Source organism: Otolemur garnettii, unplaced genomic scaffold (genome assembly GCF_000181295.1).
Source record: "Otolemur garnettii isolate 467f Iridium unplaced genomic scaffold, OtoGar3 scaffold00019, whole genome shotgun sequence".
Taxonomy (NCBI): domain Eukaryota; kingdom Metazoa; phylum Chordata; class Mammalia; order Primates; family Galagidae; genus Otolemur; species Otolemur garnettii.
The window spans coordinates 20,445,048-20,461,076 of NW_003852414.1; the positions used below are offsets into that span (position 1 = coordinate 20,445,048).

Consider the following 16,029-nt stretch of genomic DNA (forward strand, 5'->3'; position numbering starts at 1 on the left):
AGATGTTACCCAGATGCTAAATTAGAGGAGCTGCCTAATGGAGCAAAGCACAACATACACGGGGAAACGGGAACACCTGACCTGGCCACTGAGGAGTGGTTTAACGACCTGACGGTCATTTGCATTGCCAATACTAGACTCTACACGCCAATAAACTTAGTACCATCTTGTATTTTAAGAGAAATGAGTCTGGCTTAACAGTCAATTACTCTCTTGACATTGGTCTCTGCACCCAAGGATGCCTCAGGCCTCAGTTCTCCTGCTCCTTCCTCACTGTCTCCAGGTATCTCTCACGGCTTCTCGCTTCTCAGTGTCCAGTGCACTGGGATGGACGACATCCAGCGTGTGGGGAGACGCCGACCTTGCAGCCCCCTCGCTACCCTTCATTCTGGGTGGAAATTCCCATTTTGTCTGACTGACCTATCTGCCCGGGTCCGCAGGGCAGGGTTGTGAGTGCCAGCCCCCGACCGGGCTGTCTTCTCATCTGGTTCTCCCCAGCTTCCCTTCAGGGCTCAATCATGTTTATGACAGCCTTTTATACTGTTTCCAGAATTATCTTCACTTCAGCCACAGCCCAGCCTCACCCCCATAGGAAATACCCTTTGGACAGTGAAACCTGCCCAGATTGGACTTGAATTTGGGCCCTGGAAACCTCTGATGCTGGACTGAGATGGCTGCTTACAGAGTCACCTCCGGAGCGAGCGCACCTCCTCCGTTTCCCAGACCACCTACACGACACTCTGGCTCACCCTGAATTTGCTTGGTTTTCTTCCCTGTGGAATTCTCGGCTCAGATTTCTCTCCTTAATTTCCTTTCCTTGTCAGATTCCTTTGCATTTCCACTACTGCTGCCCTAGTGAGCCCGTCTTCACTCCCGTCTGCTCAGGGTCCTGCACGGCCTCCTCACCAGCTCAGTCACTGCCTTCCAGACCATATTCTGCACCGCTGTCTCTTTAATCTGCCTAAAACTCCAGGTCCAGAAGTTTCCTTCCTCTGCCAAATTAAATCCCAGCTCCTTGGCCTGTATTCCAGGGAATCCTGGCTTTGATAGGGGAGTTCCAAGCTTATTCCCGGCTTACTTCTAATCGCTGTACCACATTCACTCCGCTGGTGAGACTGGACAACTCCTGCCTCACGCTTACTCACGGGAAGGCATCAGCCTGCCCCACGCGCACACACAGTATTTCCTTTGCCAGTGGAACTGTCCAGTTTGTTCTATGCAAACATCGACACCTCAGGTTAGGTTGAATCAAGTGAAATTACCATTTCTGTAGATCTAAAAATGGTTTAAGAATGACAGTTTCATAGGGTTGAACCCCATGCTAGCAACAGAACTCCACTATCTTCTCTTTAGTGACTCATAAAAGGTTTGGGAAGTTCAATTTCTGCAGGCTCTTTCCCGTCTAAGGTTTGGAGAGCTTTCTAGTAGTCCATCTGCAATACTTACTACTTTTGACCTGAGTTAAACGAAACTCTGATGGATGATTAAAAACAACACTACACTCTCTAAACCAACCAGGACCCGATGAGCAAGGCCCCTTCATCTCCTCCAAGCGGCTTCAATGCTGTTAGTCTTACTGACGCTTTATCCCGTCATCTCCAGTTTCCTGTCACCTCCGAGGCAATCTAAAGCCACCACAAAAATACCCCTCTAACAAATCTTTAAAATCTCCACTTCAAAACAGACTTGGAAAATTTAAGCCAACTGCCTTCCATCTTGAACCTTCTGACAGGATACAGGCGCTTCATCGAATCAACGACAAAAAAAAAAAAAAAAAAGCACCAACAAATTCCATATTCTAATATGATCCTTCCAGGGCTTAGTGTGGGAGTCCTGAGTTGTTTGAGCTGCTTTGCCAACCACGTTTATTAATTAGTGTTGAACATTTCCACCTCTCTGCAAGTTGCAACCTCTCATAAAAAATGCATGATTTGATTGGTTTAGGAATGACAGCTTCATTTACAGCAGACAAATAAAGACCGTACTTCATTCGGCATTCTTTTTTCATTTATTTATTTAACTACCTCTATGGCCTTTGGGATTTGTACTAACTAAGCGAATGAGTGTAGATAACTGGGGTAATTTTCTTCTCTTAATCATGCTTAAGCAAAAATGATTAAATCTCTCTCTTTTTTCAACAAATGAGGCTGGCAAAAAAAAAAAAAAATCCCTACTAAAAATAAATGGCAAGTTTTGAAAAACGCCTTAAGGGCTATTTCGTATTACCCGTGTTTAAAATGCAAATCCATTAAACATCTGAGTAAGACATCAGATATTATTTTCGGCAGCTGTATTTATTCATCTCATCTTCTCCAGGAGTATTAACTTGGGTTGATTTTTCACCAAAGATCTCTCCTCCCGTGCTGGTAACTCTTCACGAGTTTTGAGTTTAATTCCAGTCTCACTTTGATTTTTCTCTTCTGCCCTAATACGTGAGATTGTTTACCAACTTTAGCAATTACTTCTTGGCAAGGCTTAGAGAAATTATTAAGACAGTTCAATTGTTCTACAAATACCGTTATCCTGAAGTCTTCTAAAGATCAAGTTCAAGGCTTAGGCCTTTAAATACTTGGTGGGAAACCAAAATTTAAATGGCAAGGAGCACACAAGACAACAGGATGCAGGAGAGTCTATATTAAGGAACAAACCAAGAACCCTTGACTGGCAGTGCTTCATCTGCAATGGCAAACCTACTTCAACGATTTCTTACAGCTCTGGCTGTTCAGCACTCAACGGGGCTTTGAGGAGCTTGGGGTCCTTACATTTGTTTTGGGTACAAAGAAGATCACAGTGAGAATCATAAGGTCTGGGTTTGAATCTCTGCTTTGCCGATTTTGAGTACTTCAGAGTCGAATCACTTGGCCCCATGAAGCCTTGGTAAACTCATGTTTGAAGCAAGGATTGTATCGGATAGTACACACCAAAGTGTGCAGGGAACTGTAACGTACGGCCCAACTATCTCTTCTTCATTGGCAGAAGGATTTTAATTACAGTGAGAGATGGCTTGTGCCTCTGCCCGCGTTCCAATCTCGCCCTGAGCTTCCAGTCTGTGGAGCAGGGGTCCACCAAAGGGGCTGCCACGGGGGGCACAAGGTTTGAGGCCCACTTCCTGCTCCTCGCCCCCACCCCCACCAGTTTAAGAATTCTTGAATTTTTATGTTGAGAGTGTCTATGAATAAAAGCTATCCTCCAGAGTTCATTTATTGCGACAGACATTTGCTGAGCGCCACCTCTGGCATGAGGCATTCAGCTGGGCTCTGAGAATGTGCCTTCTCCTCAAGGAATCTGGGGCAGTACGGTAAGGGGGGGAAGGAGTGTAGCAGGTGGCAGCATAAATGTTAAGCGCGTGTGGCACAGGGATGACAATGAAGGACCACTCACTTCTGCCTGCCCAGGACCCTGAGACAATGTGTGTGGTGTCACAGGGCTGGATACAGCGTCAACAAGAATGTCCTAGAGGCTGAAGGAAAAGGAAGGGGCCTGGTTGGAGTCTGGGCCTTGCCCTTTAGACTCAGCAGCCACATCTGCTTTCTCCGCCACAAGACACGACGTCCACACTCCTGTGAGCGTGCCGGGGGTACGGCTCTAGTATGCCCATCTTCTCTCACTCAAGAAAGCATTTGGAAGACTAACAGACACAGTTATTACAGGGCTGACCTGGAAAATCCCCTAATCCCTTCTGCGCTTTTATTAGCCGTGATGACAACTGATAAGCCCCAACTGATTAAAAAAAAAAAAAAAAAAAAGGAGAACTTCTAGCGATACTACGAAGACAGAACACGGGATTTCCTCATTGACTGTTTTTCCCCAACCCCAAGGGTGAAGGAGACTCAGAGGCAGAGTCCTCACTGATGAGAAAACAATGAGGCTTATGAATCTCCAAAAATTTATCATGGCGAAGCAGCTATTTTTTAGCCCATCTATTAATTTAGCTCTAATCAGATACTGAAACACAGAAATGGGCGGAGGAACGTGAGAATGAAATGTATCAACCACACACAAACTTTCCTCCAAGGTCAGTTGTTTGGTTGCAAGCAAAACAAACAGCATGTGTTTCTGTGGGATCCCCAGGAAGCCTGGCCATCTCGGTCTTCCACTCCACCTCCTCCCTCTGGACGCCCGCTCCGGGCGGCTCTGACCACTGCAAACTGGTGTCAGACCCTGCGTGTGTCTGAGTGGGGGCTCTCGCTTCTCCCTGGCTGTTCTGCTTTCTTTCCCACATGGATTCTCTCTTCACTTGGGGCTGATCAGGTCAACTCACCACAGTTCACACCCTGGTGCTGGTCCGAAGGGCACAGCTGTGGATTTGGGTGAACGCTGGCTGTGTTACGTCTTAAGTTTTATGTGGCAACAAAGATTTTGTGCTGATAGAGCCATGATGTCTAAGTGCTGAGGAATAACCCCAAATGTGAAGAACTTCTGATCCATAAGAAGAAAGAACGGAAACCAAGAACTCACTCGGGGGGAAATCTCACAGTGCTCAGGGTACGGGACGTTCCTTTCAAGCCTCCTACACTGCAACAACAGTGTACAAAAGGCAGCGTCCCTTATTATGCGATAACATATTCTACCGTGCCATTCACGTGGTAGTTAAATTTTCTTTGTCAGCAGGTCTCTCAAGCTGTGGCTATCAAGAGAAACAGCACAATAAATGCTTTACTTTCCTGGGAAGAAATTCCCAGTCCCTGAAGGATGAAACAGCAGGGACTCCACACCCCTATGGTTTCTGCAAGGTGGAAGGGAGCTGGAGTGTCGCAGATAGAATGTAAGGTGATGAGGACACTCTTGGGGGAGAAAAGGGCTCCTCGCGCCTTGGAAGTAGCTTATTCTAAGTAGACTGCTTAACACAGCGCCATTTCCACTCGTCCCTGCCTCATTCTATGGCAGACCCATTCAGAGATTCCCTAGCAGGTTTTTGACTATGGCTCGAGGTGGGGGTGGGGGGCAGGAATCCAGGTGTCCGTTCAAGATGGCCTAAACTATAGGACATCCTCTCATCTGCGTTTGCCTCCTGACCTCCTGTCCTGTGTGGTCAGGTTGCCCCACCTTCAGAATGTCTCCAAAGCATCAGGGGAGGAGCCCGTGCCCACACGCGAGCTGCCCTGCTGCAGGCGGAGAGGGACACCCTGGATCGTGGCCTCGGTGAGGCCTGGCTCAGTACAATGCAACTCAAACTCCACTTTGCACGTGTATCAGCCAGCAGGTAGTTTTTCTCAATGTTTAGAAATTTTTTTATTTTTCTTCTTTCCCGTGTACAATGTGACAGTTTGACATTGACGCACTGTGAAGTTATCAAAGCCAAGCTCAGTAACACTGGCATCACCTCACACAGCTATTCCTGTGATGTGAGGACAGGGCTGCGGGGGTGGGGGGGTGGGGGTGGGCTGACAGCCTGCACTTCCATCACGTTCAGATGGCATCACGGCCGCTGGGCCACCTATACGCCGTGAGTAGCAGACCACGCTGAGCTCCTGGGAGGACTGGCAGTGGGTGTGAGTGTGTCCCCACGCGTCCAGACCACTAATCCTCTTAACAGTGGTTCTCAAAGTCGCTCAAACCATTTGGAGCCATTTGGGGAGATTTAAAAATGCTGCTGCCAAGTTCTCATCCCAAGAGATTCTTAACTGCCTGTGGGGTGGCTGGGCATATGCAGTTTTAAAAGCTCTCCAAGTGATTCTGCTGGGCAAAGTTGCAAATCACTGCCCTAGTTTTAGACACAGAGAGTCTTACGTACCAAGGACCACTGCATCAATTCTTTATAGATTCATTTACCCCCCACATGTCTTTCTGGGTCTTTCTCAGAGAAGGAAAATGAAAAGAGGAGACACCGAGTTCCACGGCCTCATGTGACAGAATGTAAGGAGATGGGGACTGGTAATTGGGGCTCTGAATTTCTGATTCTTTACAGTGACATGTCTGGCATGATCTTGTGGAGAAAGCAGAAGGCCCGGTTTCCCAAAAAGAGCAATCGGCTCCTGGTTAGGAGGAATGACTCTATTCCACCTCCACCACCAACTCATTTGTGACCTTCAGCACACGCCACCTGCCACCTGACCTTTCTGGGCTTCCGTCCCCCAGGTGTCCAGTGAGGAGCTTAGACACCAGGACCCCGACAGTCTCATCTATGATTTGGCTTGGCTGCCTTCCCCCTTTCTACTCTGTGGATCCACCTAACATTCAAACAAATAAAAACCTACCGGAATTAGCTACAGCATTTCCTGACTCTTCATTTTCCTTACTGATGCTATTTAGCACTCACCTATGCTGGCAAGTAGGTCAAGGGCTCAGCTCCACACACTCAGATCACCCTGTGACCGCAGGCACTCCGCTGAGCTTCCTAGAGTGCAGAGGAGTTTCCAGGGCACCCATCCTCTGCTCTCACTCAGTTACCCCTGTCCTGCAGAAAGTGTCAGCCTAGAAACTGCTGAGAACTTCCTGATCCAGCCCCGGATCAGTGGCCACCAATAGTGACTCTCCAAACTAAGAGGCAGAGACGGCCTGAGCCTCTGAGACACATCTGTCACTTACACTCCCACACGAACAGAAACCACAGTGGGACGGGCACAGAGAACTTGCCCTGACATCCTAGTCAGGGCTTCAGCCTTCACTCCCAACTGGCCTCCTGATGAAGGGGGGATGGGCTGGTGGCAGAGAGGAGAGCAGGAGGCTGGCCGGGGACAGGGACAGCAAGCACTCCGTGCACAGCACCTACTGACCCAGGGACCTAGGCAGCCACAGTTACTGCCTGATGGGGCTAGTGGGTAGACGCTGCCCACCCAGCCCCACCCTGCAATGTCTGTCTGTGGTTCTCCTGCTTAGCTCCTGTCTGTGGTACAGAGTCTGGCTCCTGCCTGGTCTTCAGTTACCTGTCAGTGAAGCAAGGAACCGCTTCGAGAGGCCTCCAGGTGTTTTCAGGGCAGTAGGGTGTGGCGATGGCAGGTGGCTGGTTGTTTCCCAAGGTCAGCTCTGTGCTGCTGTAGGTAACAGCATTTGTGCTCACCCTCCCGAGTGGGCTCAGTGCCCCACCCGCCCTTCCTCTCAGAGCAGGGAAGCAGAGATGGGGGCGGCTAGATGCAGACGTGGCATTAGGATGCACACGGCACATCGGACCAAAAGCCTGTGGCTGCAGATAAAGAAACGTGCCCTAATAACGTGAATGCCAATGAGGGATGTCAGTAAAGCCACACTCCTCCAAAGAGGGGTGCCGCATTTATAATCATTTTGGCAAAGCAGTCCCTCTTCAGTAATGACTGTCTTTGATCTACAGCTCTGTGTTTGTAGCCTCACACCAAGTTTCGAGCAGTCACCTTGTCTTGCTCACTGAAGGCCTTTCTCGACTTGTGCCTGTGCGGCAGAGCTGTGTCACGTCTCAGGCAGCCGTGTGCCCGAGGCTCCTGCTGTGGCAGCACCAATTCCTGGGTATGCACGTGTATGTGTGTGCACCTGTGTGCTGTCTGCCCAGCTGACTCCCTGGCTGCCACCCTACGCAGCTGGAACTGGCACAGCCCTGCTGTTCTCCACCCACGGTGAGCTGCCGGAGTGGGAGAGGCTGAGGATCCGGATTTACTCCATGACAGCTACGAAGGGGAGCACAGAGGGTTCTCTGAGACCCTACATCTGCCAACTGGAGCTGGGACTAGGCAGCCAGAGAACAGCGGAGGGAGAAACTCCTTGGCTTCTGAGTCCGGACATGATGGGTTGAACCCGACCGCCTGTACTCACAGCTATCGGGTGTGTAATGCCAGATAAGTTACTTGTTGTGAGTTCCACTTCTGTTGTTGGTAAAATGGGCTCTATAATATGTGCCTCGCAGAGCTGTGCAAAGACCTCCACGTGGGGCAGTTAATAAAGAGAAGCTACCTTTGCAATGACCATTTTTATGGCTGAAACTCCCTGGAATGGGGTGAACGCTCTGGTTGTGTCCACCCCATGGGGCCAGCTGCCCCGAAGTCGCAGTCTGCATGACTTCAAGTTCTAGATCCCTCACTATTCTGCTCAGGAAGGTCAGAGAAGTTAATGTAATCTCTCCCACCTCTGTGTCTTCGGTATAACAAGGTGAATGCTACCCACACGTCGCCTGAAATATTTTTAGAAGGGATAACAAATAAATAACCCTTTAAAGCCATGCGCAAACACAGACAACTCACTTATCTCTGTTAACTGGGGACAGGAATTAAATAGATAAAAGAAATTCACCAATAATCCCGAAACCTCATCACGCTAAACACCCTTTCTTGTCAAACAAAGACTGCAAACAAGGAATTAACTGACTTGTTAGAATCCACCCCATTCTCTTTCCTTCCCCCGTTTCCTGGTGGAAACCTTCTCGGTGCCAAGCTCCCAGAGGAACGGGGGAAGCAGGTGCCCAGACCATTTCAGCGTGGATGGTCCAACCAACAGTCTGGATCCAGGGATGTCTGACCTTGTCTTCTCTGCTACAGGTCAGAAGAACTATCTTGGGCTACACTTTAAATACACGAACTCTAATGAGAACTGGTGACCCAAAAGAAAGGTCCATGCATGATTTTTGTGATATCCAGCGCCACAGATAAGCAAAAAGGTCCTCACACAATCTGCCCATGGGCCGCAGCAAGTTGGACACCCCCGGAAGTACTCTAAAATCACTAGCCAATACCTGAAGGAAGTAGGTCGGGTGTCACGTACATAGTTTTCTTTTCTTTTTCATTAACCAGGATGTGACTGCAGACAATGCATGGACAGTGGAGGACAGTTGTGCGAGATTGTAAAGAGTCATTCTGTCCAACCACAGCGCTTGGCAGAGAAAGGACAGACTTGCAAGGGTTTCTCAGTGCTGGGGGAGGCGGGGAGGGCACCAGGAAGGTGTGTTGTGAGTGCTGATGGGAAGTCATGACAGTCAGGAACAACAAGAGTGCAAAGAGGGGACATCTGTCACAGTGTCCTTCTGCCATCTCCTTCACCCACCGCTGTTTATCCTTTCATCTTGGGGACTGTGGGTAGTGAGGGCTGTGATGATATGGTCCTGAAATACTGCTCTATTACCAAAACAAATTTAATAGCTTATGCCCTAATACTAACGGGACTTCCTGAGCACCTGTGTCCTCGACAGTCTGTGGCTGAAGCGAGCAGAGGGACGTGAGACTCCTGCACCAGCTCCTTCCCCTGACAGCCTGGGCGCTTCCCCTGCGCTAGCCAGACCAGGCCTGGCTGAGACGGGTGGCCCCGAAGATCCCTTTGATCTTGGCCTTGGTTCCCCCTGGCTCAGCCGTTCTCTCTTTCTTGGTGGGTGGGGAAGACCCTGGGGGCTTCCAGGAGAACTCTCTTTTACACGCACTGGTGTCATATACTTTCTGGCCTAAAGCTTGAGGGTACAAACTGGCCAGCCTCCATCACCTATGCCTTGTCTCCTGAGCTGTGCCCACCTCACATGTGAAAGGTTCAACTTCTGTCCCAGCATGATGTAATACATCCAGTGTTGAGTCCTCATGCAAACGCCACACTCTGACAACAGGAGCCGGACCATTAACCAGCTTTTCCCCAAATGCTTCCCCCTTCCAACTACCCTAACTCCTTGCTCTGCAATTCTATCCAGACAACGTAATCAAATTCATGGATTCTCCCCCCAAATCTTCTTTGAAATCTTACCAATCTTTTGGGAACTGAGGTCCATATAAGTGAGCTTAATATCCCCAAATGTAGTCTGATACAATCGCAGAGAAATGATTTTCTTGGAACTCTGTCACTGCTCTTTGCCACATACCCTCATCCTACCTCACCCTCACGTGATGAAGGTGAGATGCCACTATCCCTGGAATAACGACACGGAAATCTCACAGATCTGGCCAGGCCCCAGGCTTCTACACACACTCCCTCATAAGCCCTCCCCAAAGTCCTATTAATCAGGTCTGTAGTTGTCCTATTAATTAGGTATGTAGTCGTTGTTTGCAAAACAAAACATAATGCCTTCGGCTGCCTTCTAGGGCCAAGAAATGGTGCAGCTGCTCCCTCTTGTAACCCTGTACTGGCATTTTCAACTTTTTTATCACCCAAGAGTCTTGATTAATTTTCTCCAATGAACTACCTTGTACTGAATAGGCCAGGTTTTGAAAGTAACTAGTTTTCCCTTTCAAGCTGTACACAAGTAACTGCCTATCAAAGTTATTGAACTGATAGACTGCCAGCCCAAAGCAAAGCAGCCTGCTCCCAGTGGCACGTGCCCTCTCAGGGCGGGTGAAACAGATAATTTCCAGCGGCCTTTTATGAAGTATTAAAATATAATTTCCAGACCCAGGGCCTAGGCCTGCAGATTGGGGCCCACTGGGCCAAGGTTGCTCCTTTTATCCTCCAACGTTCTCTCTCGGGTTAAAATGGTAAGCTGGAGCGATCCAGTCACACCAGCCTCCTGGGCACCTTGGCCCTGACCTTTCACACTGGCCTGCGTCCCGGCATGGGTGGGGGCCTCGGTATCTTAGCACTCTTAAACAAGTCTTCTTGAAGACAAAGAAAATCCTTACTTGTGCTTTAGCTTTCATTTCTACAGGATTTATGCATCGTATCAAAACAACATAGTCAGGGAAGGGTTTCTCTTAGGCCTATGAGGCCAAATATTTCGGCCCAGGTCAAACTGTGCTAATGTAAAAATCTGGAGAATATATACCAAATGGATGTCCTGGTTCATAAACTCTATAGCAAACACATTGTACACGCTCGGTTGCTACCCAAGAAGGGGTCACACCTACAGGACAAATCTGGTAGCAACAAAAACTCCCCAGGCAGTCTCCGGCTCAGCCCCACTCTGCTGGTAAGGAGGCAGAAGGCAGGAATCACCACCGAACAGTGGTCCTCAAGCACCCTCTCCTACACTATGAACCAGGATTCAGAGCGTAAACAAATGAAGGATTATGATTATACTCAGGAACTGAGAACACTGATGAAGCCTAAAATAAGAAAGTGGACTACAAAGCAATTAAGAGGATATCAGCAGGCCAAACAGAAAACGGGACTTCATAACGTGTTTATGTGTTTATTTGCACGGATGCCCACAGGTGGATGCGCTGAGTGCACATTTATCTATCTTTATTTATAAAGACATACACACGAATAGATCTGTGTCTACGAAACAAAGTAAACCGCCGAACACACAGACGTGTGACCTATCTACATTCATCCGCTGTTTCGGAAGGTTTGGAGTATTTGTGGGCAGAATTATTCTTTTTATATATATATGAGATATAAATATATATATAAAAAAACCTCAGCTCTCTTGGAAATAGTTGATAAACTAACCTATTTGGCCATTAAACATCTGACCGCTGCTTACTAAACATTTCCCGAGTAAGAGCTCGGTGGCAGGCTTTGCTGGCTGGGGATTCACCTGTCAAGGGCATGGCTGCTGCCACCGTATTCCTAGTTTTCACTGTTGCCTGGCAAACTATAAAAATGCAGTATTTTTTTTTTTTCTGCAGTTTTTGGCTGGGGCTGGGTTTGAACCTGCCGCCTCCGGCAGGTGGGGCCGGCGCCCTACTCCTTTGAGCCACAGGTACCACCCAAAATGCAGTATTTGTTGAATGAACGGATGCTGTGTGCGTCCCACATGATCTAAGAGCTTGAGGACTCACACCTAGTCATAAAGAAGTGTCTGCTAGTTTTCCATAACCATTTTAAACAAAAGGCACCAGACTTGGCTCAGTTAGGCCTTCCACTCAGATGAGATGGTTTTAGAGGGAAATTTCCAGGATGTGAGCAGAGGGGGCTTGAGAGATTTTATGGCACAAATAATGAGGATGATGACGATAATGATAAAATAATAATAAGCACGGCCCTGAGAACAAAGGCCTTAAATACACAATAACAAGGAGAGGTGGTTGGAAGAAAAGGAGTAGCTCAAAATACATTAACACAGGCAAATTGAATTTGGCCTCAGTCAGAGTCTGAGAAGTGGTTCTGTGGAAGAGAATGAAAACCCCAGCATTCCGCCCTTAAAGAGCCATTCTACGGCGACAATCCTATGGAGCGCTGAGTTAGAGCCTGCCTGGGAGGAAAGCGCCCACCAATACAGGGAGGTTACTCCTTCCAGGGCAAGCCAGGAAGGGGCTCATCCGCTTCATGTGGGTGAACACGCTTGTCCCACGAGGCCATTTCACTTACAGCTTCTTGCTACCGGATCAAGCTCATTTGTTTGCCTATCTGAGTACTAAGTGGAGACCTCGCTCCCGTTGTGTGTGTTATTATAAAACACCTTTCAGTTTGCCACTGCTAAAATGAGGGCTCTAAACAAATGTTCTTTTAGGGCAAAAGCTCCTTAATATAAACTGCATTTAATAAAACTGGTGGTGATTCTAAGAAGAAAAAGGTAAGGCACATTCAGAGAGAATGTCTGCAAGAAATTTGCAATTAATATTTTATAAGACATTTAGATTCTGTAGATTCCTCCTCCTTGCTGTTAAAATTTAAGAGCTTTTTCAAAACTGTATTCCTCTCTGTTATTACATCCTTAATTAAATTAATTTATACTGTGAATGCTCTAATGGTACTGCTGTAGATTTTCAATCAGAAAGGCCTCGCTGTAAGAGACAATATGTGTTAAGACCTTGAAAACAGAATGGCATATGGCAGGCACTGTGCTGACACTGGCACAGGGACACTTGGCCCTGGCATTTGATCATTGAAAAGAGCTCAGTAGTTTTTCCTGTGCCTCGATAAAGCTCTTTATTTTACTTTATTTTTTAATTGAGCTAAATTAGGTCAATGAAAACAAAACAAATCTTGCAAGTTGCCTTTGCAAGGATTTCTCTCTGGGAAACACAATGGTGGGTGAGGTCATTTCTACTGGATCCTACTACCACTGAGCTTGTGCCTACCTGAAACCCTCAACAAAGAGGCCATTTCTAAGCCCAAGCTGATGTATCACCAAAGCAGAGGCAACTGAGATTTGTCCAAGAACACCACGGCCCAGGGGTGGGACGAGTTGGTCTCATGCTGCTGCACCAAACCCAGTGACTCCCTGGGTGGCCCAGGCTTGGCAGACACAGCCAGGGTATTATCTTCAGGCTGTGGAAGCATCATTCGTCAAGGACCTCACGGGTGTGTGAGTGGAGCTGGTATTCTGTCAGAAGCGGCAAAGCACTAAAGCATAAACCACGTAGGCAGTAATTATCTGTCTACCGGCCATCCTCCCCACTGGATCAGCTGGAGTCCCGCCCGGCTTGATCTCTGCTACTTCCTGCCAATACCCCGCTTAGTACCAGGCACACAGTAAGCACCTGGTAAATTACCATTCTGGATGCACAGGTCTCATGAAAAGTCACCATGAGTCAGGTGCTACACCTAAGATTTGATCTGTTGCTTGAGAGCCAAGCAACTGCTTGTAGAGAACACTATCAACCAAGGGCAGGACTCCCAGGCCCGCATTCCTTGCTCTGGTGTTGAGGTATCAGATCTGCTCCCTTTATTTCTACCAGTTTATTTCTGGAACTGATGGTGAGCCTCTCAGAGGATTTACGACAGTGTCTTGGTTACACAGGAAGAGGCTGGCTTGAGAAACGTGTCCTTACTCCACACTCTCAGGAAGGCCCTGCTCCTTCCCCTCCATCCCGGTGCCTCCCCCCACATAGAGGGGCACAAGAGTCCTTTAAGGAGGGCGCCTTAAATCAAGAGCTGAGAGGAGACACACTGACTGAGCAGACAGCCCCGACAGCCTGTTTCTGCCCCCTAAGGAACCGAGATCTTTGTTTCCCTCGGTGAAGGAGGCCGGTGCAGAGGGGGGGAGGCAAACCCAACACGTTACTGAGTTGACCTGTGTGATACAAGTTCCTTGTGAAACAAAACATCAACTGAAAAGAAAACCACATGGGAACCCCTCCCCCCCATTATTATTTGATCTTGCTTTAAATGGAAAGTTTTGGACACTTTAGAAAAAAAAGGCAGCAAGTGACTTTTTAATGGATTTTATCCACAGGAAAATGATTACAGCCAGAAAAGCTTTAAAGTGTCAGCTGGTGATGCATTTCTCTTTATCCCTTTTTATTTTTATTCAGAAAGAAATTGAAGGCATATGGCAAAGTGCATCATTAATTTCTTATTAATTTCATAATACTGAAGGCAACCAGTTAAAATAGTAGTGTACAACTTTAAATTACCGAACTCACTTGGTATTTAATGAGAGATTCAGCACAGCAGGGTTTCTGTTAAATTAAGTTGTGCCTTCACATCACAGTGGGAGAACAGGTGGATATTGGTTTAGAATTATGGAAATGTTGACTAATTCCAAGGCTTGTAATCAAACAGCAAGGTACCCTGTAATATTTTTTCCCCAAGAATATGCATTAATCTTTTATGTCTGGTCCCATGGCTTCCTGTCCACAAAAGGTGCACAGCTGAAAGGCAACCACCTTCATACCTTTCCTATGGCTGTTAAGGGTGACGTTTACCAGGTGACGCTGCACACAGGTGCAAGACATGGCACTTTGTCCTCACTGTCCGTATTAGAAGTGGCAAAGGAAGCAAGTGTGTACAGAGTAAAGGCGACTAGCCTTACAAGTAAGACCTGACTTTTCAGATTTTTGATTAACCTGCCTCTAGAGAAAAAGAAAATCAAAAGTAATACACAAGCCATCTTTGCCAGCTCCCACATAACCATCCTTTATCATGGGTCTCAAAAACCACCACCCATCCCTGGATTCCTCGTGCAGAATTTTTAAGAAAAAGAGAAAGAAAACATATGCACTTTTTAAAAGAAAAATATAAAATATGCGATTCGTTACCTAAGAAGAGTCAGACATCCCAAACCCACCCTGATAAGTCATTTCTGTGCATTTACTGGGCCCCTTCGTGACATGAACCCTGGGTCTCCTGAGCCCTTCACACACAAGGTCACTAGAGCCATGCTGCTAACAGAGGGGACGAACCCAGACACCCAAGCTTTGTGTTCACGGAAACCTGATGCCACTGCCATGACACTCTGCTGTACCCTGAAGGATAAATAACAACTCATCACATCACATAACTTCTTAGGAAACACTAACAGGAGGGACTTTGTGTGCTAATCACTGTCAAACCTGTCTTTTTAAGAGAAGGCAGTCAAAGCAAGCTGTTGGTTGAACCAGTAAGTATTTGCCTTGGTTCTCTCATTCCATAATGTGACACTCCTAGAATTTACATCGGAAAAATTCTTTCTACAGGGAGAACGAAGCTGAACTACTGCTACTTTCTCTCCTGGCAGCCGAGCTTAACAAAGGCAGGCTTGCTTAGGACCACCTGCGTGATTTCCGGGAGAAGCAGCTCAATGGGGAAGGAGCGTTCTGGTGCCACACGCTTGCTTTTTTGAACCTTGTTTTCTTTGACTTCCTCATGTGAAAAAGGGAATAACCCAAGTGGTAGGATTCAAGAGGGTCACAACTCTGACTTTGGGTGATGGAGAAGCTAACATTTTGAAAACCTTTTGTTAGGAGCGTCTTGCCGCTGCAAATGGACAAAATTTTCAGGGATTCTAAAGTGAGCCACACAAACGCGGTCTTGTCTGGGTGAGTGGGGGCTACGGGGCTTACATGTGAGTAGGCTGGTGCGTGTGGGTATGTGTTCAGAGTCGGATGAATGACAGTCGGATTTTAATCACACCCTGAAAGCATCAGGGACGTTATGTTACCTTTCTTTTATTCTTAGCAAACCAGGTTTCAATACAGTCATCATCACTCCACTGGTTCTTCCTCAGAACCAATATGTGTCATTGTGATACTGGACGCACTTGTGACTGATACTTGGGTCAATTGGGAAAACATTCAAACAGCACAGAGAAACTAACTGTAGCATCAAACAGCGGCAGGCGACATAAGAGGCACAAAGCCCTTTAGACAGAACGTATTCTGAGGAAGCTGGTACGTGCAATGCCCGTTCATTTCTGGTGAATTGTACTAACCATCAAACATGCCCAGGGAGGAAATGGGGAAAAAATTGCGAGCGCTGTATTTTCTGTTCTCTATCAACACGAAGCCACAAATTGGGCATTAAAACATTGACTTTGTTAACCACCACTGGCTGTTTAGAAACCATTAG

General features: G+C 47.4%; 1 protein-coding gene across 6 annotated transcripts in view; it reads right to left on the reverse strand.

Moving 5' to 3' along the window:
- CELF2 (CUGBP Elav-like family member 2) overlaps nucleotides 1–16,029 on the reverse strand; it is a 315,417-nt gene that overhangs the window by 90,600 nt on the left and 208,788 nt on the right. The gene's annotated exons all lie outside the window — the stretch shown is intronic.